At 42.3% G+C, this 17,308-nt stretch overlaps 1 protein-coding gene across 11 annotated transcripts in view; it reads left to right on the forward strand.

Moving 5' to 3' along the window:
* Nucleotides 1-919: 919 nt before the first annotated feature.
* ZNF536 (zinc finger protein 536) overlaps nucleotides 920-17,308 on the forward strand; it is a 342,685-nt gene continuing 326,296 nt past the window's right edge. For 3 of the 11 annotated variants that reach the window (XM_079316175.1, XM_079316185.1, XM_079316180.1), the window contains exons 1-2: nucleotides 4,003-4,117; nucleotides 5,675-5,790. The gene's annotated coding sequence lies outside the window, so the exon portion shown is untranslated. Of the gene's footprint in view, nucleotides 966-1,360; nucleotides 1,675-2,371; nucleotides 2,434-2,476; nucleotides 2,568-4,002; nucleotides 4,118-5,674; nucleotides 5,791-9,800; nucleotides 9,876-17,308 lie in introns of those variants that run through there. The other 8 variants (XM_079316174.1, XM_079316173.1, XM_079316177.1 and 5 more) reach the window with 6 other exon arrangements.

Consider the following 17,308-nt stretch of genomic DNA (forward strand, 5'->3'; position numbering starts at 1 on the left):
GTCTTACCTGAATCAATGTTTTAAGTGTCCCTGTGGCTCGGCATTTTGAATAATCAATCTGTCTCCATCGCTTCTTAATCATGCGCATCACAGTCTTTTTTATTTGTCAACCCTTTCGGATCCTGGCTTTTTGTTATTAACATGCCCCTAATGTCACATGCAAGCCTTTTCTTTAAAACAAGCTGCTCATTGGTGTATTTTGATACTTTTTATTATTACTAAATCTTTTTTCCCATAATTACACCACAATCATTATATAATCCCATAACAAAGAGTCTATTGAGGCACCATGCTTTTGTCAACTATGGGACACAGAATCCATAATTGCATTATTCAGCTTCTCCCCCCCCCCTTTCTGCTTTGTAGAAACACAACCTATTTCACCAGTCACATTTGCACCTTGTTTGCTTGGTTATATATTATTTACTAAATCGTTGCCCTGCGGATAAACCGTGTAAAGTTGCTTTAAAAAAGTTATTTGTTTGATAATTAAGTCCTGAAAACCCATCGTTTAATGATTATTCCGAACCCATAAGGCAGAGAACCTCCATGACGTTTTTCTCTAAGTTTAATTACCGTATGCTAATTTCCTTGCCTACTACGTGATTAATTAAAATCATATTTTCATAATCATTTGGCACTAGTATTGTTTTAGAATTATCATGATCCCCTAAATAGTGTATGTAAATAAAGTCGGCTCTAATGGAAAGAATCAAAATGCAACGCTGAGGACCTTTATGTGTTTGTATGCATGCGATTGGCAACATAACTGGCTTATTTACATTAAATACGCCACAAGGTTACAGTGCAGATCAACGTCACTTTATCGCTGATTACTTCTCTTAAACGCCGGAGCGGTGACTGATGCTCCGGTCCCCCTGTCCGCCAAGGTTTCCCCGGGAGTTTTTTTTTTTTGTTTTTTTTTTTTTTTAGGAGAAACAGACTTTGCATAGTTTCGGGAGCAGGTAAGAAGGGCGCTTTGTGGAGCCCGGCGCTGCCCCCGGGGGCTCGGCGGGGCGCGGGCAGGGCCGGCGGGGCGCGGGCGCGGGGGCTGCGCGGGCGCGGGGGCTGCGCGGGGCGCGGGCAGCGGCGCTGGCCGGGGGGCTGCGGAGCGGCGCGGGCTCCTCGGGGTGTTTACACGCGCTCAAGGTCACGACCAAGCTGCGCCGTGTTAAATGGTTTCTTAGTTGCTAGACAGGGAGAAAAAATGGACGATCACAGACCATTCTTTGTAGATTATTATATCAAGGGTTCAGCTTTTGGCTCATCAAAGCTAAATGCCGCAAGACCTATCTAGTTGCTGTGAATTATGCCAAGACGACAATGGAGTGCTTTTTTAATGGTACAATGCATTTCACCTACCAGATAGGGGGAGTCCACGCTGAGAGATGGGGATGTCTTGTGATGTTGGGTGATCAGTATCAATGAAGGGGGTTATTCTGAAAAGAGACAGATTAAAATAAAGCGCTCTTTGCTCGGGATGTGCTGGAAGCAGTTGGGAGGGCTACCCGGAGCGGGCGGCCGCGGCAGCCCCGCGCCGCACTTTTCCCCCTCCGCACAAGAAAATGATCAAGTCAATCATGTGGACATGCTTCATTATTCATTGAACACAATCTTTTACAACGCTCCGTTTACGTGCGGGAGTTTCTTCTACGCTTTGCTTTAAATTTTAAGGTAAGAAAGACAAAGGTAAAAAGGGGGTTTTTGAGGATCCGGGAGGCTCCCGTGAGCCATCAAAGAGGCTCCAAAGTCAGTCCGGAGTATGTTTTTGTTTTTTATTTCTTTTTAATCATCGCAATGGGGCCTGCGTTTTCCACCGTGATTAAAAAAATACAGTATAATTAAATATCCATAGCAGTGACGTTTGCAAGCAGGGCTGTCAGGGGAAAAGCAGAAAATAATGAAAGGAGCGGAGAAGCCATTGAATGGCGCTATAGAACTTAGCCTGAAGAAAACCCTACGTTTTTCCTCTTTCTCTCTCGTTTCTTTTAAAACCGTTACTTTACAAAAAAGGAGCGGGCGGGCGAGGCGAGGGGAGGCGAGGGGAGGCGAGTGCCGGCGGCGGCCGCGGCGCTGCCCAGGGGCCGCCCGCCGCCGGCCCCAGCCCGCACCGACCCTGCCCTTAACTTGCCCAGAAACTTTTTGTTTTAAAGGCTTACTGCGGAGCAAACTTTGCTGAAGTGACTTTAAACGCGGGCCCCCCTTTCCTCCCTCCCTCCCCCGTTAGGATCCCAGCTAATCGTGGTGTAATTTGTAAACTCCCCCCCTCTTTTTTTTTTTTTTTTTTTTTTTTTTAATCAAAGTTAGCTGATGCATACCATGTGTCAAACTTGTGAGATTCAAGTGCCTAAGAGACCTGCCATTTTGTGCTCTAATCGACCTCTTATGAATAGGAGCCGTGCATAATGCTGCGAGGAGCGTTGTGACATTCAAGTAGGCACTAAATGTCAGGCCAGGTCTCAGCCCTTTCGGGGGGAGCGGAGCGCGCCCGGCGGCGCCGCGGGGAGCGGGGAGGCACCTGCCAGCCCGCCGCCGGGGCTTTTGTCAGCGCCCGGAGAAAGTAACAGGTTAAGGAGGAAACTTAAATGGCAATCCCCGGCGGGGAGGGGGGGAGCATCACCTTGCCGTGCGCGGAGGGCCGCGGGGGCGCCGCTGCCTGCGCGGGGCAGCGGCCTCGCTGTGCGACGCGGGGGCTGCGCGGGAGGCGGGGGAGCACCGCGCCGGCGGCGGGATTAGCGGCAGGGGGGGAGGAAGGAGAGATTCTTTGATGCTGTGTAGGAAAGAATCCAGATTTTAATGCGCCCATCTGTTGCAGTTTTGCAAATAATTAATATATATGTGTGTATGCGTGTGTGCGTGTGAGAGAGAGGGGCTGGGGGAGCGCTGCCGCCTGTGAACTTCAACGCAAAATAAAAGGTCGCGAAGATTTATGCTGTTTATCGGAGGGTCCGCGGCTCCCGCGGGGCGGCTCGCACGGGCTCCATCCGAAAAGTTAGTTGCCGGCGTGGCCCGGCGCGGCGGCGGGGCCGGGAGCACGGTCCGGCCGCGGGTGCCGGCGCCCGGGGCGGGCGCGGCGGGGAGGGCTCCGGCCGCCGCCTGCCTGCGCGGCGGGCATTGTTTCGGGGTGCGTGCGGCGGATGTGGCCGCGGCCGATACAGTGTCGAGGCGGGGACGCGATTTGTCAGCTCGCTCCGTCGGCGCTGGAGCCGCCGCCGGGCCGGGGAGCGGCGGTGCGGGGAGCGGTGCGGTGCGGGAGCGGCGCGGAGCGGAGCGCGGGGCAGGGGCGGGCGCGGGGCGCGGCTGCCCGGCCGCCCGCGGCGGGAGCGCTCCGCGGGGCTGTGCATTCCCTCGCCGCCCCCCGCCCCCCCGTGCAGTTTAAAATAAATCCAACAGGGGCCGTGTTTGCTGAGCTGATGTGCCCGGCTGATACAGATAGCGGCGGCTAGCCGCCCGCTTCTGTGGAAAAAGACTATTTTAAGTGTCATAATTAAGTTTAGAAGCCTTGTTTGGGCTCATTCACTGCTCGAAATAAAAAGGACTGGCTGCTTTTAGACCCTTTCTGAAGGGGTTGGCTAAGCGCCTCTGCACGTTCACTTGGAGAAGAATGTTTTCTTTTCTAGTTTAATATTAGAAACTATATTTTTACTTGTTTAAACCGGATTTGATTTTTTGGAGATTTTTTTTCCTCTCTCCCCCCCCTTCCTATCGCTCAAATCTTTGTTCATTGTTCATTGACTGTGGAAGGCTGCTTAAATGTACGGAGAGAGGGGGGAGGCCCCCTCGGTGGTTTGATGTTGAAATAGTAAACCTGAATGAGGAGGGTGGCTGGAAAAGTGGACATTGCAGCTTTAATTAACTTCAAGATGCTTCAGCGAGGACCAGAGCGTAGTAGTGACGTTGCCTCATAAATCTGTCCAGTACAGTGCGTTGCATTGAACTATTACAGTATCACCATCATATTGAATATTCACTACCTATCCGGGAGCAGATTTGCATAATTGGATCTTTTTTAAATGAAACTTGTTTGCAAAAACCCAAACAAAACCAAAAAAACAAAAGCCCAAGTGAAAACCGCGGCGATCTGCATGATTATAAAGGGTTCAAACATATCCGAAAAGTAAGTGACCTGCATAAGTACATCAATAGGTTAAGTGCAAATAAGATGAGAAGTGCTTCTGAAAGCTGTACATTCCCTATGTGGTCTCTTGGGTTATTTCTCAATAGCGGGATTTTTTTGTAGCCTCAGGGGTTTTAGGTTTTCTGTCTGCTTTCATAACTTTTTCCCTCACAGTTGTTATAGAAGGTGAGGCTTTTGTACCATGCCTATGTACCTGTAGTGATATTTTTAAAGGAAATAGATTAGCAGTTTGTAATTTGTGCTGTTTGGCTTGTATAATTACGGTTACTGTGGAAGGGAAATGTGTATTGCTGTTATATTTCTAGTCATCGAATAGATCATCGTTAAATATGTCAGAATATTCAAAGATTGTGTGTGTATGTGTTTGTGTATGCCTAAAAATCGACTAAGTTATCTAAGCTGTTACTTCTTAAATCAGAGAGGCAACTAGCTTTTTAACGTGTGCATACTCCCCTTCCTCCCCCCCCCCCCACCCCCCATTTGACAGAGGATGAAGATGACTGAAGTAATTAAAAATACCAGCAATTTTTAGGGTGAATTTGTAGCTTCTGTGTAAACCCCGTCCCCTCCTAACCGAGTGGCTGGCTTGCAATATCTCAGTTTTGGATCGGGCAGGTTCAGAAGTATTTTGTAAAATCAGATGCTGGTGTTTCGGATGCTGCGAGGGAAAGTTGTGGAGGGAAGGCAGCTGAGAGCTGGAAGTTGCCTGGTGGGGAAGGGGAGCAGCCCTCGGTGGGGCGAGCCGGGCAGAAGTGCAAAGTCTGCGTGCAGCCCAAGCCTTGCCCCGGCTCTCCCCCCTCGCCGAAGGCTGCTTTAGTTATGATGTCATTCTGATAGTGGAGAGCAAATGTCTCCTGATTCTACCATTAAACGCCTGGCTGATTTGCCTGATAATGATAGCATTGACGTCCTGCTCCTTGACAAATGCAAGCCCTATGAGCCCTATGAATTAACTTTTTTCCCATAGCTGGGAGCCAGCTAGCTTTACGACTCATGAATGTAGCATCACTTTTGTGACAGATTACTTTGAACCTCCTCAATTCTGCAACAAACCCCCTACTCGAAACACCACTTGCTAGCAGACCCCTGGACAGTTTGGGCCTGATTTGCAGGACTGCTGAGCATTCATCACTTCCACTGACTTCAGATGGAGTTGTGGGTGCTCAGCAGCTTTGAAAATCAGGCCCTGTGTTCAGTCAACAGATGATGTATTTTTTTGGCTTGTTTGCTTTTTTTTTTTTTTTTCTTGTTATTGTTTTTTAAGTTAAGACAGTTAGAGAGGGCTCTATGATTTCTAGTCATTATAAAAATATTTGTAAATAGCTTGAGTTGTTTGTCCTAGTCTGGTCTGTTTTACCCTTTCTGTTTTCCTTTTTTTTTTTTAAATTTTATTTTCAATTAATCTTCTAGTGGATGGGCTGTTAATCTTCATAAGAAAAAAATCATAAATGAGTTGTTTAAAGTTTTCTGAATGCTATAGAAGAAAAATATTTCCAGTTTGGTACCAAGTGCTGAGAGATTCGATTGCTGTTTCAGAACATGCACTAGAAGAGAGTCTCGGTACAGTTGCTAAACCCTGCGACTGGGTGCACTTTCTCATGTCTGCTCTGTCTTCAGATTTTGCTCCTGACTCTGAATTTCTATCCCTGCAGGTAAATGAGATTTAATATGATGGGGGTTTTAAAGTGTCAGTGACTTAAACTTTGTTTTCTTGTGCTGTTACGATGATGACAATTAACAACTGCAGATGTAAGAAAGGTCAGCCTCTCTGTCACTTTTGCAGGGAATGAATATGAAGTATTTGCAGGCTAAAGCTGTGTTTTCCTGATTCTTGAAGATACAAGTTACTGTGATGGAAACACTATATTAAAACTCTTTTGATAAATTGACTATGTCTTTATTAACGGAAAAGAAGAAAAAAGAATTGTTCTACGGGCTTTTTGACTTCTGAACATATTTAAGCTCTAATACTCAGCAAGTTGTCTGGCACTGTCTTCACTGTAGACTTTTATATAATGAAGAGGCTGATTGTCATATTTTTGTCCATGCCAGAGGCCAATAACCCAACCCATTCATTATCAGAAGAGAGTAGCCTGTAAGTTGCAACATCAGTACCACTGTTTTGCTTGCAGCAATGAAGACAGTGCTGAGATCAGAAATTGTGATCTTCAGTACAGAAAGCTGACACATTAGGTTGTTTATCCACCATGGAGCCTTAGGTGACCAAAGAGATTTGCATTAGAACAGATGTAGAAAATCTACTAGTCTATTAAAATGGGCTGCGCTTATTCCCTGGGAAGCACAAGTTTCATCAAGTGTAGGGAAATCAGTAACAAGTAATTTTTCCAAATGTTGATTTTTGCTTAAAGTTGACTTTGAATTGCACAGGTGTTTTTAGAGTGCCTTGACTAAAAAAAAAAAAAAAAGAGATGATTTATATGAATTTTATGAAAATGGGAACTAAAGCCATCGATAGATTTATTTTTCTAGTTTGAGGGTGGACAATTAAAGACTTTCAATATTCTGATTTAGTGTACTTTAATAAGATGGTAAGCAAATCTAAATTTTAATCTCTGAATTTCTCTCAGATACCTGAAGAGATGTATATTGGCTCTTCAAAATGCTAAAAACAGTATGGTCTTGAAAAACTATTTTTCTGTCCTCTCTTTCATACCTTGCATTTCACTGAGTTGTAAGCAATTTGGATTCAGGGAAAGACAGCACAGATGAAAAAATAGAATACATACTCTTTCTTTTATAGAAACATGAATAAACTTATTTCTGGCAACTGTAGATGGAAATCCAAATTTCTCTAGTGAAGAAACTCCAGGCACAGATATTCATGGAAGAGGAAAAAAAGGATGAGCTACTGAAAGAAAATACGTAAAAGTAAAATAATTCTGATGCTTAACTGGCTTGATCTCAGGGTTATTGTACAGCTGTGTGGTTGTAACTTCCAGTTGTGTGGCCAAATGCAGAGCATGAACTCTCTGGGACCAAGCCACTGATCAGAATCTGCCCTTGGCTAGAAACAGGAGAAAATTGTAATGATCCGATAGATGTTTAACGGGCAATAGCCGAGCAGCGTCTGTCTAAATCGGAGTGGATCACAATAACTGCTATGACATTTTCACTCGGATTGGCAGGTTAAGCAGCAAAGCCAAGCACTGAGGGAGAGATTTGAAGCATCTTTTCAGGGGCAGCAGAGATCCAGATCAGGAAAGAGGCAGGGGAATAGGGTAGGAAGGAAGGATTTGGGTTGCCTCTGCCTAACTGTACCAAAGCTGTCACTAAATAAGCTCCCAGAGGTAGGATTCTCCCAGTATTCTGGATTTGGCACCTTTCCCTTAAATTTAAATTCACTCTAATTTTCAGGTGCATCTCACTAGATAACCAGATGCATCAAAAAGGCAAAAGAATTATAGAGGAGTAATTACAATTAGCTTAGTTGTCTGTGTTTTTTAAAAATTGTAAGACGGGTCCTTGAAAGTATTTTGAAGTCACTATTTTTTACAGTTCTTAATCTAAATACTCCATGTGAGATTGTTTTCTAAAGAGATGGGTTCATCGGGTCAAGTTGAACTATATTAAAGACAAACAATTTTGTTATAATCTGACTGTCTTTTAAACACAGATGAGGAAAACAGAACTAAAATAGCCACAGGAGCCTCAGTATCTGATCTTTCCTCCATTGTGCATTGCAGTATTTGAAATTGCCATAGCCAAAAGCAGAATTAGGTAATTCTTTACAAGTATTTGCCATGTTATGAAAAAAGCTGCCGATCCTGGTAGGACATTAGCAGACAGATCTGCAGGTAGCTGTGCCTGAAAATAATGATGGTGGCTTCATTCCCATGGCATGGGGTAAGCAACAGAGCTTCTTTGAACCAGCAGCTCGTTTTTCTTGCATTAGTGTTGAAGTGTCCAGCTGTAGGAATTGCAGGCTCCCAGAGGGAGTGAGTGCTTGCCAGGACAGTGGGAGCTGGTGAAGATTAGGCAGGGGTCATCCAGACAGGTACCACGGTGCCAGGGAAAGGCTGCTTGGGAAAATTTGGCCGTCTCAGTTTTGTGAAGAGGAGAAGCCAGAAAGGGAAAGAAAAAGGAAATCATGAGCTGACTTTCACTCCCAAGAGGGGTGCAGGGGAGGTTGGTGGCAGGGGCCACTGTACGACCACCTGTGGCCACTGCTCTGCCTTGGGACAGCTTGGGATGTCCTGGGGAGTGTTCCTTGTCATCAGCCTTAGGAGGGTCAGGGTGCCATGGTGCAAAGGGGTACATGGCTGTCCTGATTCTTCCCTTTATGATAAGCTTGTTTCAGCCTTTATGTGAATTTCGTTATAGTTTCTTTATATTGCCTTTTTTTTTTTTCCTATAAGTGCTGTTAGAAACTTTTCCTCCTTTTTTATGCCTTTGGGATATTCTGCTGCAGTCACTGTTCTTTGTGAAGAGGATGGGAGCCTGTTGAGCTCATCAATGCTGCAAAGGGGTTGTATCAAGTACCACTATCTACTTGGTCACAACGGGGCTATGTGTCGTGCTCCCTTCATAGTCCTGGCCCCTGTTGATCTGGAAATTAGCCCTGGTAAGCCATGTCCTAGCACTGTGTTAGGTTGCCAGCCTGGCATTAAATTTATTTTTCTAAATGATGGCTTGCAGTATTAATGTTGTTTTATTTCACTTTCATAAGTTGGCTTCCATTGACTTTGCAGACATTGTTTCCACCAATCTCATCATTGGAATATCAGTGGTAGATACAGATAGATGAAGATAGGTCTCTTTAATCTAAATTTTAGATAAACATGGGTAAACAGGAAATTTGAGCAGAATAACTTCATGTAAAGGACATATGGAATAAATTATCAGCAAGGGAAGGATAAATGAGTTCAAGGGAAGCCTAGGTTTGTTTCTTGAGAAAGTGCATGTGAGAGCTTGGGTGAAGAAAGCACCCAAGGTGTAAAGTCAGGTTTCTATTAACAAATGCTAACATGCTGGGCTGGGTGTTCCTCCCCTAACATTTCTTTTGATAGCTCTGTATGGATGAGCTACATTTAATTTTCATGTGTGTTTCTTAACACTTGTTCTCTAGATCTTGTTTCTTCAGGGGTCCACAGAAATCTTAAAACACAGGATAGTGCAACATTTTAGTTTTGATAGCAGTTTTACTCAAGGGAACAGTCAAGTGTTGATCAACTGCATTAGGGAGAAACCTTTTTTTCTCTGGCATTAATTTGTAATTGACAGGAGAAGTAGAAACTGCTTTCTACTCTAGTGGCCAAGGATTTTCAATAGGTGTATGCCCTAGTTCAATCATATCAAAATATGATATCATATTTTGAAAAAACTACTTGTGTATAAATTCCCTCTCTCTCTTTTTGTAATACTTTTATTTCTCCAAGGTTTGCATGAACACTGTTATAGGTTCCAGTCTATACCAGGATTTCTGAGGTTATTGAATGTTGAGGGTTGACTCAATGTTGGAAAGCAGCACTTGTTTTGAAATTGCTGCTTCAAGTAACTTTTACCTTAATTTTGTTGGAATATACCCTGCATTTTGAGGAAAATTATTAATCTCTCTTCTCACAGGAAAGTGCATAAAGTTTAGCAAAATTTTTATTGATTTTGACGTGATTTCTAAGATCCAATTCTGCTTTTGTTATTTCAGTCTGGGTATGACTGAGTCAGTGGATAAAACTTCCCTTCCTTACCTGGTGAAACTCATGTGATTCTTAATTTCACTGTAAGTACAATGTGCAACTCCACTGTTTGCTGCTCAAAGTTTTTCTCCTTTCATCATTTCACGTACACAAAGGAATCCAACTTTTTGAGTTAAAAAAAAGTGCAAAGTTTATGGGCAACCCAAAATTGAATTATGCAATAAAATGAATATTTATTACCTTTTTAAAGTAACTGCTCTTCTTTGATTCATTGAGGTTTTGCCATAGGAGTGTCATTCCTCCTATGGCTAATAAAATAACCAGTAGAAGTTAACCCAGTATCATTATTAGTACCATAATACAGACCAAAAAACCTCCACTGTTCTAGCTACTGCCTCCTTTGGATTTTACCATAAAATGCCTCTTAAAATAGCTCTGCTATTTTGAAATATTCTTTACTGTTTTAAAGATCAAACATTCAAGCATCTTTCCTTTCTTTTTTTGCTCGAACACATAAAGCTATATGCCTGTGCCTGCATAAATGGACATGCTATGAGATAAATGAGCAATAGGAAACCCACAACAACTTCTGGATTAGAATTTCAATCTTTTGTTTGATTGGTAGTATCTTTGGCATGCTAAAGGCTTTCCAAATATAGGAGTATAGTTTCTGGCCAGAACTAGCTGCCATTTTCTTATTGCAGTTGAAAAATACCAGTTCATTAGTTTGCATCAACATGCTGCATCTTTGAAGGATTTCTCAGGTCCACAATTGAATTTCTGCTCAAAATGAAAGAGTTGCATCTCTGCACTTCATTATGAACTGGTGATTATGGAATGCACCTGGGTCACTGGAGAGCTGGATTCAGATCGTTCCTCTCTAGCTGATTTGAATCAGCATTTTCAAATCAAGTTTCTCACATCCCAGGTGAGTGCTTTAAAAACACACTTTGGCTCTTCTTTTCAAGTTCCTGCTTCTGGCTATTCCAATTTAAATAATCATTTAATTATTCAGTGGGTCAGAAGAGAACCGACTCTTGGCTTGAGCACTCCAGTGTGATGTGAGAGACTGAATCCAACTGGTTGCTGTTGCAAAGTCTTGCAGCCTGCACTCCTGAGTGACATGGTGAGAGCAGACTCATATCCTTGCTGTTTGTTGTCTTGCTGGCTTTTCCTTTTGAAAAATTGCAAAAGGTATCAGGTTAGTCCCAGAGGAGAAAAAAAAGGAAATTCTAAAATCTTCAAAGTGTTTGTGTTACTGAGAAATTCTTTTTTACATAGTTCAAAATTCAGCTATTATAAAAGGCAGTTGTGATGAAGTGCATCTTTTTAATCCAAAAATTTTCATCTCAAAATGGAATTTTGCTGCCATTATTTTTGTTCAGTGGATTATGTGTTTGAACACAGTATTCTTACATGCCCCTGAGCACTGAGTGAGTAGCTCTAGGACGTGTAATGGGTGAAACATTAACCCTTTCTCCTGGTACTGCTTTGGACCTCGTGCAGCACAGAGCTCCCTGTGGATGGCTCTCTGGGAGTACAGGGAGGAGGAAAGAAATGCTGTGTAAATGCCAACAAATGCCTGGGAGATGCAAGGGATACTGCACCTGTTCCTTCTCGCAGGAAGAACCTCCTCTGAGGTGCAGAAGATCTATGAAACTGGCAAATTTCTCTTAAAAAGCAGAGAAGAAATGTCTTAATCTGTAGAAGGAGAATCCATAAAGGGAGGAAATCCTTCTTTTCTCAGAGATAGAAATACTCATTTTGATAGCTTCTGTTTCCTCTGTCTTTCATTCTTAACTTGTCTGGCAGCACAAGTCTGGCAGAATCCATGCTGTATTGGTTGGTTCCCCTCCTGGCTGCTCTGCAACAGTGATGGATGGGAGCCAAGGGAATAAATATAGCTCTGAGTTCCAGTAGTAACCCCCTGCCACACTTCTACACAGAAACTGGGAGGTCACGGGGGGAGAGGGAATGGGCAGGCTCAGGTCTGACTTCAGCAGAGAGGGTGTTCTGTGCTCCCTGGGGAAGGGGAAAGGTGCTGCAGAAACCCACTCCTGCCTTTGTTTCCATGCAGAACTGAAGGGATCTGTAGATCTGTTTAAAAAGCCTTACCATTGGCTGTGCAGTTTCCATGTGAGTTTATTAAATGTGGACATTTTTAATATGTAAAAATAACTTCACCATTTTGTTATTTCCTTTTACGTATTTCACTCCGGTTGGAAAAATGAAATCAATCTAGTCAGCTTTTCATCAGTTTCTCTTTGGCTGTCATGCAGTTGCACAATGCTGCAGTGCTTGGCTAGCAAAAATGTTTACAACGAAAAATTGTTTTCAATGGGATTAAAAAAAGAACCATGGAAACATTTTTATTGGTCTTCAATTTTTGTGCAACTTGTATTTTTACAAGACCTAAGCTACATCAATGGTGTGGCTCTAATTTGATTTTAAGATTACACTCTATTTTTATATATACTTGCAAGGTATAAACAAGATACTGCTACTACCCTCTGTCACAAACTGCAAAAAATATTAGCCTATTTCTTAGCAGCTGGTTCAAGTCCATGGAAATCATGAGCTCCTTGCAGTTGACTCTCAAGGGTTTGGGGTCAGACCTTCCACCTGGTTTAAGCAGTCTTCATCACTTATAACTGCTCTGAATTATCTCTGATCTATCAATGCTGTGAGATTGCTACAGCTGAGGTGAATCTGGGGAGATGCCTGCAACCCTTAAATACCTTTATTGCTGCTGGCACCTATAGAAATCTCACATATGGAGAATATATGAAGTCAGATCCTTAGAAGAGTAACTGTAATAAAAACCTAGGAGTAAAATATTGGCTGACAGTTACCCTTTGCATCCAAACTCTTAAATTCTTTTTAAAAAGGTGCTTGTAATGAGTGTTGAGTTAGTTTGGATTTTAATTTATTTTGTTTTACAATTGAAGTAGCAAAAGGCTCTTCTAGGCATGGCCTGAATTTGTGGCTATTGATGACTGCTTTATGAATATGTGGACTGGGGCAATCTGAGGAGGCACTGCACCTCTCCAGGGGCTGCTGCCACTAAAACCAGAGAGGAATTACACAGTCACCCTGAGCTGTTTCTCACAGTGCCTTTCTGCTTTCACCCAGTGTCCCTCAGCAGCCACCCTGAACCCACCACATGAATGAGGCATGGGGCCCCTTGGGTACCCTTTGAAAAGGGAAAGCCTTTCTCTTAGAGAAACATGAATTTTCTAGGGCCCAAGCTTGCAGATAAAACCTCTTTCAGTGTTTGAACTCAGTAGTGAGTTCACTAATTGAAGACCTTAATGAATGTTGTAATGATCAGGTCTGTTGTCACTGATTCAGTATCTTGTTTTCAGGTGCAAGTTGGCAGAGTCAAATTTAGTCTTCTTTTAAGTGAAATTGTCCTCACATAAGCAAAAAAAAAGAAAAAAAAAAAAAACCCCAAAAACAAAAAACCAAAAAAGCCAAACCACCACAACCCCCCCTGCTTTATAAATATATCACAGCCTCTTTCAGACACCAACTGTTGATTGGCTACTACTCATGTCATGATACTAAATCATTGACTTCAGACTATTAACCTTTTGCTTACTGAAAACAACTTCTGCAGTGAACTCACATCCACCATCAAGTTACGCAGAAGTTGCATTTGATGAGATAACTCTTTTAGGAAGAAACAAATGATCATGCAGAATTTTTCTATGGTATTGGGAAAGGTATTGAAATCTATGATTTGCAAATAAAAACAGCTGGATTTGAAAATGATTTGCACATGTATAATCTGTAATGTAGTGCAACTTTCATTCTACTCTGTAGCTGGTATATATATGTGTGTATATATACATATAACTTGTTGTTATGACACATCATATATCTTTTGCTAATTGTACTTTCTTTTCTTGGTTTTAATTATATTGGGGAGCAAGTGTTTTGTTGTTTAAAAAAGTAACACGGCAGAATTTTATAATTTCTGATTTAACAATGAAAATACCCTTGAAGACCCCATTACCATTACTTTTTTCTTCCTGCAAAATGCCAATAATCCCTGCACCCTTCTCTCTGACACTGGTGGTAGAGCTGAACACAGCAGAGCAAGCCAAAGATAAGTGAAGGAGAAGCTCTGGCTTTCAGCATGCTTCCAGCTGTGTGTGTAGGGTCTCTGGATCAGGGTTTCTGGGTTAGCCACAGTGCTAGAGAAGCATGACAGCAGAAGCAGGGCTGGCAGGTGGAGGAAGAAGTGTTGCACATGTCTTTTGATACTGGATTTGAAGACAACTTTTCCTCCTTTGGGTAGTTTCTTCTTATTTGAAATAGGAAATTGGTTAATTAAAAAAAGGAGGGACAGGGAAGTCTTGAACACTTTCTGTGCTCTGTTCAGATGTGTGTGTGTGTTTTTCACAGAATTATGCAGAAAGCATCTGTGAATAATGGAAGTTCTTGTTAAACTGAGAGTTCTGTCAGGCTTGGAAGCCATTTATACCTTGTGCTGGTTCTAAGGTGCTTCCCATGTGCACCTGCTGACTGTAGAATTCAGTCCTGCCCAGTTACTTCCATTTAGGATTTTCCCTCCCTTGAAATCAGTATTTAGTACTAGGGCAGCTTTTATAAGTTGAATAAGGATCATTTATTCATATAGAAATAAGAGGGTTTAACAGCAATGTGCAATCAATATGCAGAAGCCTACTAAGATAATTTGTATTCAAATGTGAACAACATTAATTCTAAACAATCTTAAGCCCTTATTTTGTCCAATGATTGCTGGACATCTAAGTGAAGAAGGCTCTTCTAACTTATTAGTTTATTATCAACGATATTGCCAACACTTAAACTCTTCAATTAGGTAACCCAGTTACCTATTATTCTGTTAGAGCTTGCTGCTCTCTGATTAAAGTCCATATTGAAACACTTCTTGCCTTAGCACATGTTCCCCATATGAGCAGGTGTATTTGGAGTTTGGCAAGTGTATGAGGATAATGTAAATAATAATTACTGAAAAATAATTTAGTATTTTATAAGATGCTTGCATGCCTGTCTTACAAGTGCATGATATGAAGGCACCTATAAAAGGTATAATTACACTCATATTTGAAAAAGTGGTATGACAAGAATAAGAATACATTGGAATGATCACATCTTTTTATTATGTTCAATAGTTTTTCCCCCTTGGTTTACATGCTTAATTTTCCTCAGGAAGCCTGTATGTTAAAATTTTCCGTATCCTATAGGAATTCTGTGGTTTGTGGAGAGGATGGTATGTACCTTCAGCTGTGAATAATTTGTGGATATAATTTGTTTCATGAGCTCTCTTTCACATTTTATAAACAAGATGTTCACATACATGTAAGGACTGTCAGTTAAAGCTCTTCAGTGCCCAGCCTTACTGGTACAGAGCTATGAATCCTCCTGTCCTGCTTCTGTCGATTTCATACTGCTCATTTCTGGGATAGCATTTGATCCTGACTTAGTGTGGAAGCAGTGCTATTGAAACATGCTTGGTTGTTTGGCTAATACTGGGTGTCAGGTGCTAAAGCACTTCTGTGCTGAATTACATATTCTGCAGTTAGAAGAATTCAAATTAGTGAAAAATCCTGGGCACAATTCAGTTAGTTTATGAGTTAGGTGTTAGAATGTTTTGAAAACCTGCAATACGTCATGTTACCTTCTTATTTTTAAAAACTTTATCTCTATTGCTCCTATCAAAAATCCGTGATTTCAAAAATCATATGTGGTCTCATAATTGTTTTTTAAATTGTCTAGAATAGTAGTTCCTTTAAAAATGTGGTTCAAAGGAAGAGTTGCTTTTCATACTTTAGAATAGCTCTGGTCTTAAATTACATTTAGAAAAAGATGTATTAAATATAAACAAATACAGTGTTCATGTAAATGTTAATTAAGCTCACATCACAGAACTGTGCTTTTTTGTGAAGACCAGGAAAGTTCTTCTCATTTTCTTGCTCTTTCCACCAAGGCTTGTCTGGCCTCATTCCAGCAGCACCTTCCCACAGCAGGACCACTTCAGACAGCTCAGGGATGGGGCAGCTCCCTTTGCCCACTCTGCTCTGAAGCTGCTGGGTCTCTGCAGCAGCTCTGCCAGGGTGGCCTGGCTGAGCCCTTACCAGCTGTGGATGAGGAAGGCAGGGGACTTGTAAGGAGTTTTATGCCACCACACCTAGGTGATGAAGACGGGAAATACTTGTAGGGAATGGCCAGGACAGGCAGGAGCTGTGCAGTGCCACTGCTCAGTCCCGTGCCAGAGTTGGAACATCAGGGATGTAAGGGGCTGCAGACCATGGGAGCTCCAACCTGGAGGCACAACTGAGGAGGAGCAAGGTGAAGAAAGAATGAGAAAAGTTTTTTATTCTGTCCCAGGATAATGCTGTCCTCTACACATTTAGATCAGAGCAGCCTACAGCCATATAAAATAGCTCTTACACTCTCACAGGTTGTTCTGTTGAACTAATATTTGCTATTTTAATTTTCTTTGTAGACCTTGATATCAAAGTCAGTGCTCTTTCACTTCTCATTGGAACTCCTGGTAAAATAAGAGATCTGTACCAAATATTGAAGAATTAAACCTAACAGAATGAAAAATTAACATGCTAAATATCATAAGTAATGATATAAACAAGGTGCTATGTCATTCTGCTTGCCAAAGATAGAGCTCTTTTTTGTCCAAAACCAGATTATGTTCTTCATCTCTCTAATGGAACTATTAGAAAATTCATATTGGAAGCCAGGACCTTATTTGTGATGCTGCTTGTCCTTTGGGGCTGATACTGAAGCACAGGCACAGTATAAAACTTCAGAAAGAAGGCAAATATCAGATAGTTTTAGCCCAGGATTAGCAGCTAGGACTCTTGAGTGTCATCTGAACATTGATTATTTGTCAGATAATGCAATTACATTTAATGGAGGGCACTGCTCAGGAGTTACACAGTTTAAGTAGCACGTTTGGGTTTTATGCACTGTGCCATGTTCGCAGTCACAGCGGAAACATGAGTGACATTTGACACTTGCTTGTGGTGGTACTTCTCCAAAGCAGCTGCACATCACAACACTGAAAAAACCCACAAAATGCCTGTCCTGCTCTCCGTGCTACCAAGCCTTGTTTATCTGTCCCTGAGAGGCAGAGGCTGCCCAGGAGAGCAGTGCTGGAGGATGGTGTCACACGCTGTGTGCCTGTCAGTGAGCTGACACACTTCTGTTGACTGAGACATGGCACTTACATGAAACCATGCAGTGCTGCTGCAGCTTGGGGCACAGCACAGGTTATGCAGCAATTGCAGTCTGTTTTCCTCTGTGGGACAGACCCACTGAGAGGCACAAGAGTCCGAGCAAAGCCCCAGATTTCAAGGTTTCTGCACTGCCATTAAAAGAGGAAGAAAAGAATGACATGCCTATGATGGTCTGAAATAAAACAGAGAAGAATCCTGTCCCTGTCCTCACATCAACCCCAATATTAACAGGGAGGACTTACCATCTCCTTATTGTAGTGCATAAGGAGTGA

The sequence above is a fragment of the Erithacus rubecula genome (assembly GCF_903797595.1).
Source record: "Erithacus rubecula genome assembly, chromosome: 12".
Taxonomy (NCBI): Eukaryota; Metazoa; Chordata; class Aves; order Passeriformes; family Muscicapidae; genus Erithacus; species Erithacus rubecula.